Genomic DNA, 17,113 nt, shown 5'->3' with positions numbered 1-17,113 from the left:
GGTGAGCAGCCAGGCCAGTGGGTAGACTGAGGCAGCCTCTCCCAGAGCCACATTGATCAAGGGCCCCGGGCAGCCTGGCATGCCTAGATACGTGTGCTGACCTGCCTCTAGTCACTAGAGGGAAAAAAAAAAAAAATCCTCCCTGACATCTTTTTCCCCAAACCGGCAATGTTTTTGTGGTTTTTATCTTGAATATAAAAGTAATGCATGATTGTTACAAAAATAAACAATTCCAACAAAACAGAATAAACAAAAGCTCCAGACTCAAATTTTAGGATCTTTCTCCATAAGAAAGCAATGAGCCTCCAGCTGAAGAGTCCAAGGCAAGGGTCTGCTCTGCTCAGGAAGGAGTGGGAAGGTATCATGACACTGTGGAAAGTTCTAGAATTGTGGAGGTCCTCCTGAAGCAAATACCCTTGTATTGGAGAGACTGATATGTATGTCTGTTTTCCCCTCAGAAGATCAGCAGCTTCAGAGTGGAGTTCTTCCCACTCACTCTGTGTTATTCCCACACTTGGACCTTTTGGGTGCACCATGCTGCCCCAGTGTGGTCACCCAGGAAATATGGGCTGGAAGAATAAATTAATGAACTTACAGATAAGGGAAACAGACCCAGAGACAGATCCAGAGTAGCCAGAATGGTCCAGATCATGTTCACAAATATGATTGCCACAGCTCTGGAAAAAAATTGGCTTCAAATTCTCCACCAGCTCCCTCTTCACCAGGGCTAAAGGGGAGCTAAAAATTGGAGTTAGCCAATGGGGCGCCTGGGTGGCTCAGTCGTTAAGCGTCTGCCTTCGGCTCAGGTCATGGTCCCAGGGTCCTGGGATCGAGCCCCGCATCGGGCTCCCTGCTCAGCAGGAAGCCTGCTTCTCCCTCTCCCACTCCCCCTGCTTGTGTTCCCTCTCTCGCTGTGTCTCTCTCTGTCAAATAAATAAAATCTTAAAAATAAATAAATAAATAAATAAAATAAAAATTGGAGCTAGCCAAAAGGGCCAAGCCTGCAGAAGAAATTTCCCAGGTCTGGCCCTTGGACAGAACAACACTGAGGCACTAGAGGGAGACTGTCAGGTCTTGCAGGAAGAGAGGCCCCACCCAGAGAGGGATAGGGGTGGTGGAGAGCCTGATGTGAATTTAGAAATAAAATCCATGCCATGCCAATGAAGTGGAGAGCAGTTTTGCCCTTCCACCCTGACAAGGAAGCAGATCTGATTGGAAGGTTCCGGTCATCTTCCATTTAAGAAGGGATTTAAGCATATGGAGGAGACTTACCTCCTTCAAGGAGAGAGGAGGGATTCATCCAATACAGCAGCAGGGATGGAAGCCAGTCCCCCATTTCCCTTTCTACTCCTTGCCAGAGAACTTAGGGTCCTGCTATCAACATATTATCCCATTTAGCCATCGGTAACTGTTAGAGAGGTCTTAACCCCATTTTACAGATTAATAAACCAAGGTGAAAAAAGGTAGTTACTTGCCCAAGTCACAAACCAAGTGGCCGAACTAGGAAGATCCTCCAATCTCAGGCCTGGCCCCCAGAAACTCTTTCCACCTAGGCCTCACCTCAACACTTGGTTTCTTAGGGGGCCACAAATCTGTGGCCAGACCACCTGCCGCTAGATTTGGGCACAGGTTCTCTAACTCACAGAGGTGCCTGTCCTTCCTTTGAGCTCAGATCCTTGCCGTGTCCTGTGCTGTTTGGGCAGACTGTGTACCTGCTTCCCCTGAGAACTGCGTTTAAGGTGCCCAGGGAGGCATGGGATAAGACAGGAGTCACCCGGGCTTGGCCCACGTGATCAATGCTCCCCGAAGATGTCACCTTTCCCATTTTGCCAAGGCTTATTCTCCTCAAGTTCTCATCACTGTATTCCCGCCTCACCCCAAACCCTCCATACCCTTTTGGGGAAGGCGCAAAACCTTTGCTGAGGGCAGACCCTGAGACCCGCAGCGTTCATGGCCCAGGGCGGGCGCCTTGGGCCGCTGCACCGAACCCAGCCGGAAACAGCTCCGCTCCTCCTCGGGGCTCCCCGCCCCCCAGAGGGGGCAAAGGCTGGCCCGGCCCTTCCTCCTTGGCCTGGCCGCAGCAGGGCACCGAGGGGCCGGCAGCCCGAGGAGCGGCTGGAGGCGAGGGCCGGTGAAGGGGCCCGCAGATGCCGCCTCGGCCCCCCCTTCCCTGGCCGGGGCCCCCACGGTGTCGGGGAGCAGGAGGAATCAATCAGGATAATGAAGCCGCAGCCTGCCACGCACCGCGGGGGCACTGAGGAGCCGGGGCCGGTGCCAAGTCCGCCAGACGGTTCGGAGGAGCCGAGCCCGGCGCGGCCCGGCGACGGCGGCGGCGGCGGCGGCGGCGTTTGCGGCGGCGGCGGCTGCGACGGAGGAAACCCGGGGCCGGCGCGCGGAGGCCGGACGCAGCTCGGCGCAGGTCCTTGGCAACCGCGCCTTGGCAACCGGGACGCCCGAGAGGAATCTTAAAGCTGCAGCACCTCCTTTCCTCGCCGCCGCCGCCGCCTCCTGGACCTGGGGTGGGGTGGGGGAGGGGGAAGGGTCGTGCCCAGAGGGTCAGTGGTGGGAGTCAGGCCCTGTGCCTCTCGGGACTTGGGGGTCCAACTCATATCCTCACTTCATTTATCAAATGTGGATTGAGCCCACGTGCCCAAGCACGGGCTAGACACTGGGGAGGAGAACGGGCTGTGATAAAAAAATGAACAAAGTCCTGCCAAGAGGAGTTCACAGTCTAGCGCGCAAGGCGGACCAGACTGGCTGAGGTGAGCAAAACCCTGTATTACCCAGGATGAAGGGGCTTCGGCTGGAGTGCCGAGGGGCTGTTACAAAATAATCCTGCGGCACCTGCTTTAGTCTAGGCCTGGACTGTGCTATTATCCCAACAGCCCTGTGAGATGGGTATTATTGCCATTACCATCATTCTCAATCCCATTTTATTTTTTATAAGATTTTATTTATTTATTTGAGAGCGGGAGGGAGGGAGAGAGACAGAGAGACAGAGATAGCAAGAGCACTGAGCTGGGTGGAGAGGGAGAAGCAGGCTCCCCGAGAGCAGGGAGCTCCACATGGGGGCTCGCTCCCAGGACCCTGGGATCATGACCTGAGCTGAAGGCAGACGCTTAACTGACTGAGCCACTGAGGGGTCCCCTCAATCCTGTTCTAAAGATGAAGAATCAGAGGCTCAGAGAGGTAAAGGGACTTATCCAAAATCCAATTTTATGTTTTGGACAATCTAGAACTTCTAACTCTGGCCAGCTTTCATTACAGCATGATATTTGGAAGGTTAGACCTGAGTGAGGACTTCCCAATACCAGTCATGTAGGAAGTGAGGAGAAAGGGTAGCTGAAGGAAGAGATGGCTCCTTCTCCCTCCTGCTGCCCACTGGCCTGACCCTGTCTGCCCTGTCCTCACAGGCAGACCTATATGTGAGCAGAGACAGCTAGAAGAGGTGACCTCAGAGGCCCCTCTGGTTCTGCAATTCAATGTCTCCTGTCTGAAGTGCAGGCACTTCAGACCACCCTTCTGGGCAGCTGTGGTTGGCAGGGGGCTGCACACTGGGGGAGATTCCAGGCTTTTGAAACAAGGGGTCAAGAGTGACAGGGAGGATTAAAGGGGTGGGAAGGGGCTTTGGCAAAAGAAAGCTTAAGTCAATATCATTAGGAAGACTGGGCTTCATCTTCCCTTCTCTTGTCCACCTTGCACATCGATTCAGGTGAGAAATTTGTACCAGGGCCTGGGGTAGGCTCAGAGACCATTGGGAAGGCAAAAATCATGCTGGCTTTATAGCTAGACTCATCTGGTTTCAAATCCTGGCTCTGTCACTTATCAGCTATGTGAGCTTGGGCAAGTGATTCAGTCTCCCTGAGCCTCATTCAGTTTTCTCATCTGTAGAGTAGAGGCATTAATACCTACATTTCAGGGTGTGGCTCAGTCAGTTAAGCATCTGACTCCTGGTTTTGGCTCAGGTCCTGATCTCATGGGTCGTGAGATTGAGCCCTGCTTCAGGCTCTGCACTCAGCAGGAGTCTGCTTGGATATTCTCTTCCTCTGCCCCTTCCCCACTGGCTCGCTCTCTCTAAAATAAATATATAAGTTTTTTTAAAAAGTCAACTTTTCAGGGCTATTGCAAGATTGAGAAAAATGTATGTATGGTGTCTAGCACGTGGTAGATGTTTAACAAATGGTAATTTTAAAGATGTCTTTGTTTATCCCGATAGTCTGATAATGGCTCCCAAAGATATGTCCACCTCCTAATTCCTGGAACCTGTGAGTGTTACCTTATCTTAAAAAAAAAAAAAGATCTTTGCAGGTGTGATTAAGAATCTTGAGATGCAGAGATTATCCTGGATCATCTGGGTGGGCTCTAAATGCCACCATAAGTGTCCTTATAAGAGTGAGGGCAAGGGAGATTATACACAGAGAAGAGTAGAAGGTGATGTGAAGACAGAGGCAGAAATTGGAGTGATGCAGTCACAAGCAAAAAAAAAAAAAAAAAATGCCAACAGTCACTAGAAGCTGAAAGAACAGATTCTCCCTTAGGGCCTCCAGAGAGAGCGCAGTCCTGCTGACACCTTGATTTTGACCCAGTGAAACTGATGTTGAACTACTGGCTTTCAGAACTGAAAAGAGTAATTTTTTTTTTTTTTTTAAGCAGCCAAGGTTGTGGTGATTTGTTACAGCTCGGAAAACTAATACATTTACACTGGAGAGTCTGTCTTGAACAAAACTCAGTACCTTCCCTCTAGGAGTTCACAGTTTAATGGGAAATGAGAGAAGTGAACAGTGCATAGGGATGCCCAGAAGGTGTCAGAGGAAGGTAGGTAAGGCTATTAGAGCTGGAGAAGGAGTTAGCCAGGTGAGGGGCTAAAGCAGGAAGGCCATTCCAAGCAGAGGAAACAGTGTGGGAAAAGGAGTGGGAGATAACAGTGCCTTCAGGAGACTGTCCACATTTGGGATGGCAGGTGCATGGGCATGTGGGGCATGGCATGGCAGAACTGCTGAGGTAGGTGGCAAGCGCAAGAGAGCCAAGTAGCTTCCACCCCAGAATGGAATCAACCCCTTCAACTCATGAGTTAATGGGCCCCAAATCAGAGAACCCAAGACTGTCAGTACTGGTCAGAGGCCTTAGGACCATCCAGTCCAGTCCTCCCATTTCACACATGGGGAAATTGAGGGCCATAGAGAATGAGTCCATCCAGGGAATAGGGTACAAGATGGCTGCGCTCTGGCCTCTCTCTTGAGCCTGGGTGTCCCATGTCTGAGGGTCTCAGAGATGCTGCCTGGTGGTCCCTCTGTAGCCCACATCCAAAAACCCAGTGGTCTCTAAACAAAGAGTGGGTGGTTTGCATATAATTTGCATGTTGCTAATTAGATGAGAGAGGCAGATTCACTTAGTCTCCTCCCCTCATGTCCCCCTGTCCTGTCACTCTCATTGAGTTCTTCTTCCTCATCCATCTCTCTCTCTTTTTTAAGTAGGTTTCATGCCTAGCACAGAGCCCAGTGGGGAGCTTGAACTCACGACCCTGAGATCAAGACCTGAGCTGAGATCAAGAGTCAGATGCTCAACTGACTGAGCCACCCAGATGCCCCAGGCCTTCCTCATCCATCTCTTGACCACAGCAATTTCTTCCATAATTCCAGCCCAAGCCTCACCCCTCAAGGCCTCTTACCCAGCCCCCACACAACTCCTACTATTAAGTGTTTGATCCTGCCTGGAAAAAGAACCTGGTGGGTCTCTGGTATATCTAGTCTGGGTAGAGGATCTTGGAGCAGGTTATAGTGGAAAGGGAGGTGGTGGGTGTTCCAGCTTGAGGTTTTCTCTGGGAGTGGGGAACAGTGAGTCCTGTCTCCCCATAGCCCAAGGGCCATCTGAATGGGGCTATGGAGTGGGGGAGGAGGGTCCTCCTTGGGGATCTGGTGGGCAGGTGCCAGCTGCATGCCCCAGGCCTGCCCCCAAGCCTCTTGGCTGGCAGCCACACCAGTCTGTGAAGGAGCTGGCTTCTTTGAGGGAGGGGGATTCCTGGGGAAGGTCAGGAAGCATCCCTTGGCCTGGCAGTCTAACGTGCGTAAGGCTGAGGTTACCGTGAGAGTTACTGTGGATCCTCCAATGGGGATAGCACATCCAGATTCTTGTGGCTGTCATCAACCCAGCTCAGAAAATTGTGATTAAACTAAACAGTGTCTCCTTGAGGGTAGGCACTCAACAAATGTTTTTTTTTTTTAATTTCTTTTTCTTTTTAGATTTTATTTATTTATTTGAGAGAGAGAGACAGAGATAGTGAGAGACAGCACAAGTGGGGAGGAGAGAGAGAAGCAGGCTCCCCGCAGAGCAAGGAGCCCGATGCGGGGCCCGATCCCAGGACCCCGGGATCACGACCCGAGCCGAAAGCAGTCGCTCAACCGACTGAGCCACCCAGGCGCCCCTCAACAAATGTTTTCTGATAATAAGGGGTCGCCTGACTCCTGGAAACAGGTAAGGAGGAGAGTGGGGCACAGAGAGGCACAGCTTCTGCTTCTCTCACCTCCCATTAGCCTCCTCTTCCCTCTGAAATCAAGTCTATGCCCAGCACCCCTCCCAAGTGAGATGTCTGAGCCTGTCATCTGATGGCCACCAGAGAAGGCACCACTCTGTAGCTAGGACAGGTGCATAGGATGAGCACAGGTATCCCCAACCCCTCTCCTGGCAGAGTGGCTGTGGGGCTCTGTCATCACCGTGGGTGACTCAAGGTAGCTGCCAGGAGCTGGGGAACATTGGTGCATTAGAATTCATGGAAAAAGCTGGGGCACAGCTCAGGCTAACAACTTGCAGAAACCAACCTGGTTAGGACGGAGGTCTGGATGTGGGAAGGCTGCCCTGCATATGTGAATCATTCTTCTCCATGCCTGGGTGATAAGTGAGGCCTGTGTACACATGCTCCAGGGGACCTCAGCAAGCACTCTGACCTGCATGCACAACTATGTGCACATATCCCGGCGTGCGCAAGTGTATACTGCGTGTGAGGGTCTTTCTGGAATCCCACCTTCTCTCTTCCCTGCTCTGGGTCTTCTCTTCTTGTTTCCTGGCAAAATGGGAAGTGGGGTAGGAATGCCAGTTTCAATATCCCCAGCCCTGCTCCCTTGTGTTGAAGGTCCCTGCCTTCATTTGCCCATGACAGCAACTGGTGGATTCCTTCTTGGTCCTGAGTTGAGGGATCCCAGCTCCTTATTGGCTTAGATAGCCATCTTGCATCAATTCCTCTGCCCTGGTAACTCCCTCATCCCCTAGTGTGTCCTGTGCCTCTCCCTCATCTAGTGTCCAAGTCAAGGGGAGAGGTGAGCAGAGGTAGGGTGATGCTACAGGAGTGGGAGTAGGAAGGGTGGATCAGACACTGCTCGATTTTGCCTGGGTCCCTCTGGAGCACTGCTGCTCATTTAAAATTCCGATTTAAAGCCGAGCGGCTCTTTAAATTTCCACATTAGCATGCCGCCCTGATGCCAGGCCAAGATGTTGGGATGGATTTGGCAGGAACGCCTCCAACAGCGGCAAGCAGCAGCATTTGCCAGCAATAAAACAACGTATGAATAAAAGAAGGCCGGCTTGGCGGCAGCAGCAGCCCAGGTAGCCGGGTGAGCCCAGGAGGGGCCCTCATATTTGGGGGCTCAGAGGCATGAAGACTTGTGCAGGGGCATGCGTGAGGGTAGGCCTCTGTGGCTGTCTTGCCCCCCTCACCCTCAATCTGTGCCTGCAGTGGAATCTGGGGTGAGGGCCCAGGCAGGATTGGGATTTCTCCCGTGCCTGTCTCACCTCCCTCCCTCCAGGCTTATCTTCTTCGAGGAGACAGATGTTGCCTTTGATGAGGACATAGGGACTTGGCCCAGAGCCTGAGTTGTCCTACTTCATTAGGGGCCCAAAGAACACGTGGGGTCAGAGCGAGCAACACTGCCTAGAGTAGCTTCCAGATCCATGACCCCAAGTACCTGGCTGCTGAGGGGCACTGTCAGGACAACGGGACTGGGTAAGAAGACACCGTGAGGACCAGGTACTGAGGCCGAGCTGGGCAGGAGAGATGCTCTGGGATGGGCAGCTTGCTAGAATGGGAAATGGCCAGGGAGAGCAAGGGGCTGCCACCCCTTGCCTAACATTAACTTCCTACAGATTTGGGTATTTTGTTTGAGGTCAGCAAGGAGGTCAGATAAAGCCCCTGGGCCGAACACTGGGCACCTCCCAGAGGTTGTTTTGTCCACTCCCTCCTCCCCAGGGTCTAGAGTACAGCCCCAAAGCACCTGAGGCCTCTGGCCCCAGCGTTCCTCTGCTCCAGTCACCTGGCTGAGGCTCATCAACATTGCCCCGGACGCTTCAGGGAACAAGCGGATTGTGCTCTCGCCGTCTATCCCTCCCACTTGGTCAAACGATCTCCTCCCCCGAAGTCCAGGGGAACAGGCCAGAAGCAAACAGAGGAGTGGCAACAGATGGTCTCGGCAGTCTCCGCTAAGGCAGAAAAGAGGGGTTTTCTGCAGAACACCCTTTTCCGATGGAACTCCTCTCCTCCAGCTCACGAGTGATTTCAGGCCCCAAATGGAGAGAAGTTATTGGGACTTTGAATTCTCTCCATCCCTGGAGAAGCTGTAGAGCAGATAGACAGGTCCAGGCGCTGGTAAGGCAGGGGGCCCATATCCTGGAACTTGGTTTACTCCTGTCCTGATATTTTTGTTTTTTTCCCCAAGGAGAATGAGGTGGCCCGACCTCCCAGGCACCCTGTTCTCTGGTCCACATATCAGGGGTAGGTCCGCTCTGGGGGTAAGGAAGTGGCTAAGAAACTGAGTTTAGGCCACAGTGATGTCCTTTTGTCATTTATTCATTCATTCAACAAATATTTACCAAAGAGCTGCTTTATGCTAGGCACGGTGCTGGGCACTGGGAGCGCACTGGTGAATACAGACAGATGTGGTCACTGTCCTCGTGGAACTTTCCATCTGGTGGGGGAAATAGGATTATTATTCAAATGGCTGCACAAATAAGTGTGAAATCACTGTGCTAAGTGCTCTGAAAGAAGAATATATAGTACCGTGAAAGTGTACAATCGGGGGACTTGGCTGAGTCCAAGGAGTTGAGGATGAGCTTGCAAAGGAGACAGAGAAAGGGCAGCCAGAGTGGAAGGAGAATTGGCAGTGAAATCATAGAATCAAAGGAGAAGTTGGTCAACTGTGCCGAGAGATGCTGAGAGCTCATGAGACACCTATTCACCCTGACTCCTCACCTGCTAGTTGTGAGTACAGGTATGGGAAGGCTCTGGCATTGTGCCTGGCTCACAGTTGGTGCTCTGTAATGTTAGCTCCCTTTCCTCCCCTCCCCAAGCTGAGCCTCCCTCCAGGGACCCCAGATTTCTGGAACAAAGAAGCTGCCTAGTCTCAGCCTCCTCCCTCAATTTAGGCCCCAAACCCCAGCCATCCAGTCCTCACTGAGGGACTCTGGGCGCCCCCTCCCTGCCTCTCCACACTAGTCCCTTCACGTGGAGCCCTACTGTTCCCTAACCTACTTCCTCCTTTGCATTGGTTTTCCATGAAGAGGGGCTGGGGTCTAGGTCTCAGAGAAAGATGTCATTCTGGCTCTGCTTCTGGGCTGAGTCTGAGAAGGCAAGAGCATCGGAATCCTCAGCAGCTCCCAAAGCTGCCCGGGGTGAATCTGAGTGTCTTAGGTAGGAGCGGGAGTAGTGGGGAGATGGGAAGGGGGGCTGCCCACCCAAGGCGGCATAGAGCCCAGAGCCTTTTCCATCGCAGACACCCCATCTGTCTCCCACAGAAGGCTCGGGTTGGAGGAGGTGCTGAAAAGGGGGGTATGGAGGGTGAAATTGTACAGTCTGTGATCTAGCATGACGACAGTGAAGGTGCTGACTGGGAGGGTCAGGGTGGGGTGTAGGCTGGGAGCACTAGAGGTCAGAATCTGGGACTGGAGGTGGGGAAGATGACAGGGATGCTCTTTGCTACTTTCCTTAAAGAGCCCTCTGTTTTTTATTTTGATTTATAGCTCCCCACCTAACTGACCACAGGGCAAAGAATCACACCCCTCTGGCCAACAAACTATTGGTGTTCCTAAGCCAAGGCCTGGGCTGGATTCATGATACGCCCCCCTCCCAGCAGTCAAACCTTTTCCAGACCTCAAAATAATATTTATTTAAATTGGCAGTTTTCAGAGTATTTCCTTTCACATATCACTTTAATTGATCCCGCTAAAGTCTAGGGAGGTAAACATTATTATTCTTGATCTATAGACAAAGCAACAAGGGGTTTATTTTATTTTTATTTTTTTAGAGAGCAAGTCTGCGTGCGTGTGAGCGGGAGGGGGGTTGCGGGGGAGAGGGAGAGGGAGAATCTTAAGTAGGCTCCATGCCAGTGTGGAGCTCAAGGTGGGGCAATCTCATGACCCTGAGATCATGGCCTGAGCTGAAATTAGGAGTTGGATGCTTAACCAACTGAGCTACCCAGGTGCCCCAACAAGGGGTTTAAGAGATTAAGTGAATAACCTGGATCACAGGAGAGTAGGGAGAGGGGGCCCTAACCCATGTATTCTGACATGCAGCCACTAGGCTATCCTCACGCCTTCCTTGCTCCTCATTTTTGGTGATACTGTACAGCCCCCACTGCTGGGTCAGGTTGGGGTTCTCTAGTAGATTAACTCAGAAGAATTCCTTCCCTGTGACTGACAAACTTTGGGAGATACCCAGGCCTGGTGGACATACATCCATACAGCCCCTACTCTTGGAAACCAACTTCCAGACACTAGTAAACTAGACATCCCCAGAGGGATGGGCCTCTCACATGCAAAAATATGAGAGGGCTCTAGACTGGAAGTGGGCAGGAAAAGGGGGCAAGGCAGAGGGTGGGGACAGAAAAATGCCAGCCCAGTTAGTTGTTCTGTTAGCATCCACTCCAGGGCCTGCGTGGACCCTTGGGAATCCCTGCAGACATCCCCTCCCCACATTCCAAGTTCTAAATACTTTTTGTTTTTCCCTCCGTGTATATTTAAAAGAGTATGATTCCACAGCTTCCCTACCTACTCCAGTCTTCTCCCACTCTTCCCTGTTTGGAAGTTCTTCCTCGGATGTAACTATTTCTTCAGGCTGCAGCTTAATCCCTCTAAAAGCCCTCTAAAACAGGTGCCAAGGGAACCCAAGACAGGGCTTGAGTTATTAAATATAAATAGACAGGGGAGGGGAACTGAATATAGACAGATATTTTATCTCTCAGTCCCTGCAAGTTATTGGGAAGATGGCACTAGTGGTTGCTAAGCAACAGGTCTCCATAGAGGACAAGGCACAGAGGAAAAAGCCTCTTTTGAATATTGAGGTGAGAGGGTAGGGAAGGTGGTGGTCAAAGGGCTATGGACTGGCAGGCAGGGCTGCGGCAATGATTGGTTCGTCCTCCAAGAACAGCCCTATTCCCCCAGGCCTCAGTAAACTCCGCCTCTACAGTCTTCCCGATTGGTGGAAGGAGGAAGGCCTCAGGCACTCCTCCCTTCCTGCCGGGAGGAGGAAACCTGGTTTCCATAGCAACCCAGAAACAATCCTGGCCTTGTTTTGCTCTTGGCTTTTCTATAACCCCTCATGGGGCACCAACTATCATGGACTCCCTTCTCTGACCCCCAACTTCCCATTTGAGGGGGAGGGCCCATAGAAAGATTAAGGGTGGGAGTGCCACTGAGCTGGTCTCACTGGGCCCTGAAGTGACCTATTAAGACTCTAAAGAGGGAGTGACTTTTAGGGAAAAGGGCTTTCAAGAGTCCTCTGACCTCTGTACCTCCTAAGGGGCTGCAAAAAGCACGGGCAAATGGTGGCATCAGATGCAAATTCTATGTCCAGGCTTGCTTTCTAAAGAGCGAGTACAGGCTGGGGCTGAAGGTCGGGAGAGAATGAGAGGGCAGGGTCTTTTATGACCCTTGGCCACCCAGACTCCTATCCTCCTCGACCTAAAGTCCACTGTCGTCAAGACCCGAGAATGGAGATACAGAACATTAACGTATGTCAAGTATAAGTGAGTGGCACCGAGGGGCATAATCTGTTTTTCTAATATGACCACAAGCAGAGTGTTAGGAGAATTAGGCCGACAGCTGCTGGTGCCCCCCCCTTCCACCCCCCCTCCCTCTCCCTCTCCCTTCCTCCTCGGCGTTTGCACACACCAATGGCAGCCGAGCCCTGCTCGAGATTTCTCTTAATCTTCCTCCACCATCCTGCGCTCTTTCCGCAGGCGGTGCTGCGAAGCCGGCAGAGCCCCGCGTCACACCTTACTGCTCTCTGAGATTGCTCCACAGAGAGCTCAAGGAGATGGCAATTCGGCGCTGATGCCGGCTGGCAGCAGTTGGGAGAGGGGAAGGAGGAGAGAGAGGGAGGAGGGGAGGGGGGAAAAAGTTGGCACGGATACCAAGTTTTTCCCTAGAGAGACATGGTGGGGGGGGTGGCAAGAGAAGAGAGAGAAAATGACACAGAGAAAAAGAAACAAGGAAAAAGAGGCAGACAGGCAGAGAGAGAGAGAGAGAGAGAGAGAGAGAGAGAGAGAGAGGATTGAAGTTCTCAGACATTCACATGTGGGCATCTCTAGCCCACCTCAACTCATGACCCTTTAAAGATCACACCCCCAGCTGGAGTTCCCAGCCACCCACCCTCCAACAAACACCAAACGCGCGTGTGCACACACACACGCACATACACACACACTCCCAGCCAACCTGGAAGTCAAAGCGGCCCAGACATGTGTGTATTCGTGCAAGTGTGTGTGTGTGTGTGTGTGTATACGCCTGTATGTTGTCTCTGTTTTGGATCGCAGTAGAATGCAGTATGTAAATGAGATGGTTATTACCGCAATGTTCATCAAGCTGAGCCGAGAAGACATTAATAGCCTGATGAATATGCATGTGAATTTGTTAATTAAGTTAATTATTCTGCTGAAAATGCATTCGTCTTCCAAGGACATTTTCCCAATGATTTTTACATGCTCTAGCCATTAGTCATGCTATATTTTATCAGGGAAATGAGTTTGCTTAAGTTGTAAAAAAAAAAAATGGAGCGAGAAGAGAAATAGAGAAAGAAAGGAAGAGGAAAAAAATGAAAGAGGAAAGAGGAAAATGTGTTGGAGTTGAGAGTGGGAAGGCATCTGAGGCAGGCCTGAAGTTTGAGGCCCAGCTGGGCTTTTGAAGCCTGCCCTCGATTTTTATGGGTATCTCACTCTACAATTTTTTGCCCTTTTTTTGATGACAAACTTTTTTTTTCCAGTGCCAAATTTCCAACACATTAATTAATTGTTGTAGCCAATTAACTGTAGTTGTGCAAATGAGTTTAGCACTAATTACCATGCAGTGCCTGTAATCACATAAAAAACTTGCTGAGAAAGAGAGAGAGAGAAGAGAAAGAAGGAACGGGAAGGCAGTGGTGGCAGAAGAGAAGGGGACCTGGAGTAGAGGGGCAGCCAAGGGAAGGAAATAAGCAGGCGTTCTGAGACTTCCTGGTTAGAAGCCATCTTGGCTTCGAGAAAAAGGAGCTGTCTCCCAGCCACATTCAGGACCTCTGACAGTTAGGAAATCTCAGTAGGAGTAAGATTCAGTAAAGAGTGATCTCCCTTTGTCTAAGAACTTCCAGCCAAAAGACACAAGTTCAGAATGGATATCTCTGGTTGTTTCAATGATACAGTGTAGTCCCTATACATTCTGAAGGCCTCGGTGTTTATCCACCATGGCTGGAATTACTGGGCATGGGTGGTGGGTGTGACTGGGAGATGTAGCCATTTCTGATGGGCCCGGGGAGATGGAGAAAAGTGGTATGTGCTCTCAACCGTTCTAGAGCCATAAGTACATAGGGAAAAGTGTTATGAGTCTACACCACTGGAATAGGCCAATGGAGCAACGATAACATCAGCTATAAAAGAGCCAATTCCAGCAGGAGGTGGGAAGAGGCCGCCTTTGGCCAGACATAGCTCCCAGGAGAGGAGCCAAACCTTCTCTCCCACAAGTTGGCATCTCTACCACCCATCATGTCTGGGCCAACTCTAGGTTTCCACCTGTCAGCTTCAACCAGTGCCCACAGGCTGAGGGACAGACCAAATGATTTCTCCAACTCCTGATTTCACTGTCCATGGCTTCAGCTAGAGTAAGGAACAGTTGTAAAGCAAGGACTAAGTGCTGGACTGGCATTTTTGCTTCCACTCTGCTTGCCCCCTGTACCATGTCCTAGACACTGTGCCTGCCCAAGGGGTGTGTGTGTGTGCACGCGCACGTGCACAATTAACCTGTAGCTCCCCCACCACCAAAAAATGTACGATTATTGCCCTTACCCCTCTGGAACAGAGTGCTCACTCATCATGGCCTGTTTCCTCAGACCTCTTCAGAGACACCTTCAGCTTCACACTTCCATGGAGGACCCTAGCCACACACCCTCTCACAGACACCCAAAGGCTTCTTTTCTGATTCCAGGGCCCAGGTCTGTGGGCAGACTGCTCATGGGCTCTATCCACTTCAGCCTCGTTCTTTCCTGGCAAAGGGGAAACAATTTCAAAGGCACATGCCATACTGCTCCCTGCTCCATGACATTGCTGCTCTTCTAACCTATGAACTAACGTCAGCTGTGAAGACCTGAACTGACCCACGCTGCTCCAATCTCTTTCTGCCTCCAACATCCCTCTTTTGGTTCTGCCCACACCCTATTCCCAGAAACGTTAGTCAAGGTCTGAGAAAGCCTCATGCAGTAGAAAGAGCCCTATTATCTTGGGTTCCAGGCTCTTCTTTGCCATTTAACATGTGATCCTGGGAGAATTTTTTACTGTGAGCCTCAATTTTCCTCATCTATGAAACGAAAATAGTAATAGTGCCATGCCTGAAGAATTAAAGAAGCTTAATAATTGTGAGTATAAAACAGTCAGCACACCAAGTAATATAAGCTACTTCATTAATTGGTAGTGAGTACAAAGTGAGAGTACAAAGTGTCCTTTAACAGGTGAATGGTTAAACAAACTGTGGTCCATGTGGTCATGGTATGCCATAGAATAAACAAAAGGAACAAACTAGGATACATACAAAAACGTGGATGGATTTGGTGAGTGAAAAAAGCCAATCCTGGGGCACCTGGGTGGCTCAGTCTGTTGAGTGGCTGCCTTCGGCTCAGGTCATGATCCCAGAGTCCTGGGATCGAGCCCCCCATCGGGCTCCCTGCTCAGCGGAGAGCCTGCTTCTCCCTTTCCCTCTGCGTGCCGCTCTGCCTACTTGTGCTATCTCTCTGTCAAATAAATAAATTAAAAAAAAAAAAAGAAAAAAGCCAATCCTAAAAACTTACACAGCGTATGACTCCATTTTTGAAATGACAACATTTCAGAAGTGGAGGTAAGTGGTTGCTAAGGGTTAAGGAGGGTGTGAGGTAGGTGTGATTATAAAAGGGCAGCATGAGGAATCCTTGTGGTGTTGGAACTGTTCAGTGCCTTGGCTCTAGTGGTAGATACACAAATCTGCACAGGTAATAACACTGTATACACACACACACACACATAAAACGGGGAAATCTGAGTAAAATTGGTGGACTATATCAATGTCAATATGCTGGTTGCGGTACTATAGTTTTGCAAAATATTAGCATTGGATGAAAGGAAAAACGTATAAGGGATCTCTGTATTATTTCTTAAAACTGCATGTGAATCTACAATTATCTCAATTAAAAAAAAAAAGCTATGATAGATTACTAATGTCTCTCTGCTGGGCCTAGGAGAGAAAAGGGGCTGCCCTTGTGTTTCCATTGCAGAATTCCAAAGAGGAAGATTTAAAAAACATTATTCTCATGGGTATATCAATACAATGACCATAGGGAACAGGGGATATTTGTATCTGTTGATCTAATAATTCTCCTTTTTAGAATTTACTATAAAAATGCATGAAGAGGGAATGCCTGGGTGGCTCACTCGGTTAAGTGTCTGCCTTTAGGTCAGGTCATGGTCCCAGGATCCTGGGATCAAGTCCTGCATTGGGCTCCTCGCTCAGCAGGGAGCCTGCTTCTCCCTCTGCTTGTGCTCTCTCTGACAGATAAATAAATAAAATCTTTAAAAAAAATGCATGAAGGTTTATGTGTTAGAATGTTCATTCTGGTATTATTTATAAGAGTAAAATACTTAAATGATTAAAAATAGGGGATGAGCCTTATAAATCATGACATGTTTAGGTGATGATACTCCACAGACTTTAAACATACCTAAAAATACATCCAGCACAATGCCTGGCACATAGTAGGCATTCAATAAATGGTAGTTCTCTTCACTTTACTGGGATATGCTGGGTATTAAAAGAGCTAATGTAGGTAAATGTACTTGACAAACTGTAAAATGCCTGGCAAATGCTAGATGTTGCTATCCTAGTGGCTGTCTCTCATAGCCCCATCTTAGATGATGAAGCTGTACTTCCAGGCAGAACACTGCCTAATGTGCTCCTGGTTTGAGGCATGGGAATGGCACAGTCTGAGTCAAGGGATTGGGGCTATTTCCTTTCTAGGAGACTGCCACTCCCCTGCTCCACATCATGAAGACAATCATGGACATTCTTCCCAGCATGTATACATTCACTTATTTGGCCTGTAATTTCAGAGGACTCATGGAGTCAGTCGTTGAAGCAACATCAGCCCTGGTGACTCCGTAAGAGTAACGGACTATTGGGCGCCTGGGTGGCTCAGTTGGTTAAGCGACTGCCTTCGGCTCAGGTCATGATCCTGGAGTCCCTGGATGGAGTCCCACATCGGGCTCCCTGCTCGGCAGGGAGTCTGCTTCTCCCTCTGACCCTTCCCCTCTCATGTGCTCTCCATTCTTTCTCTCTCAAATGAATAAATAAAATCTTTAAAAAAAAAAGAATAATGGACTATTTATTGTATCAACCACTGAGCACCTACGGAGTATCAGGCAGTGTCCTAGGTGCTTTACAGACATTATTTCACTAAATGCTCTCCACAACCTTAAGAGGTTGTTTATCTGAATTTTACAGACAAGGAAACTACGGCTCAGAGAGGTTAAGTGACTTTACCGAGGTCGCACAGTTGGTTAATGGCAGTGCTGGTGCTAGAACCTAAGGCTTCCTGCCTCCCAAACTTGTGATCTAACCATCAGCTACTACCTTTAGAAGGACC

The 17,113-nt window shown here is 50.0% G+C and overlaps 1 protein-coding gene and 1 long non-coding RNA gene across 8 annotated transcripts in view; one reads left to right on the top strand and one right to left on the bottom strand.

Moving 5' to 3' along the window:
• Positions 1-2,011: 2,011 nt before the first annotated feature.
• LOC141370991 (uncharacterized) lies at positions 2,012-16,717 on the top strand. Of its 2 annotated transcripts, XR_012375569.1 has the most exons (4): positions 2,012-2,762; positions 5,475-5,726; positions 6,240-6,471; positions 16,581-16,682. It is a non-coding gene; the product is annotated as an uncharacterized lncRNA (long non-coding RNA). The 2 variants fall into 2 exon arrangements; XR_012375570.1 differs by lacking the exon at positions 6,240-6,471 and having other exon boundaries at positions 16,581-16,717.
• Positions 8,813-17,113, bottom strand: part of CDK12 (cyclin dependent kinase 12) — a 75,292-nt gene continuing 66,991 nt past the window's right edge. For all 6 annotated transcript variants that reach the window (XR_012375567.1, XR_003205658.2, XR_003205662.2 and 3 more), the window contains one exon: positions 8,813-8,951. The gene's annotated coding sequence lies outside the window, so the exon portion shown is untranslated. The remainder of the gene's footprint in view (positions 8,952-17,113) is intronic.

This window comes from Callorhinus ursinus, unplaced genomic scaffold (genome assembly GCF_003265705.2).
Source record: "Callorhinus ursinus isolate GAN/ISIS: 27379988/994484 unplaced genomic scaffold, GSC_fseal_2.0 scaffold52, whole genome shotgun sequence".
Taxonomy (NCBI): Eukaryota; Metazoa; Chordata; class Mammalia; order Carnivora; family Otariidae; genus Callorhinus; species Callorhinus ursinus.
Note: the sequence above shows the minus strand (reverse complement) of the source record. Positions and strands in the feature narration are given on the sequence as shown.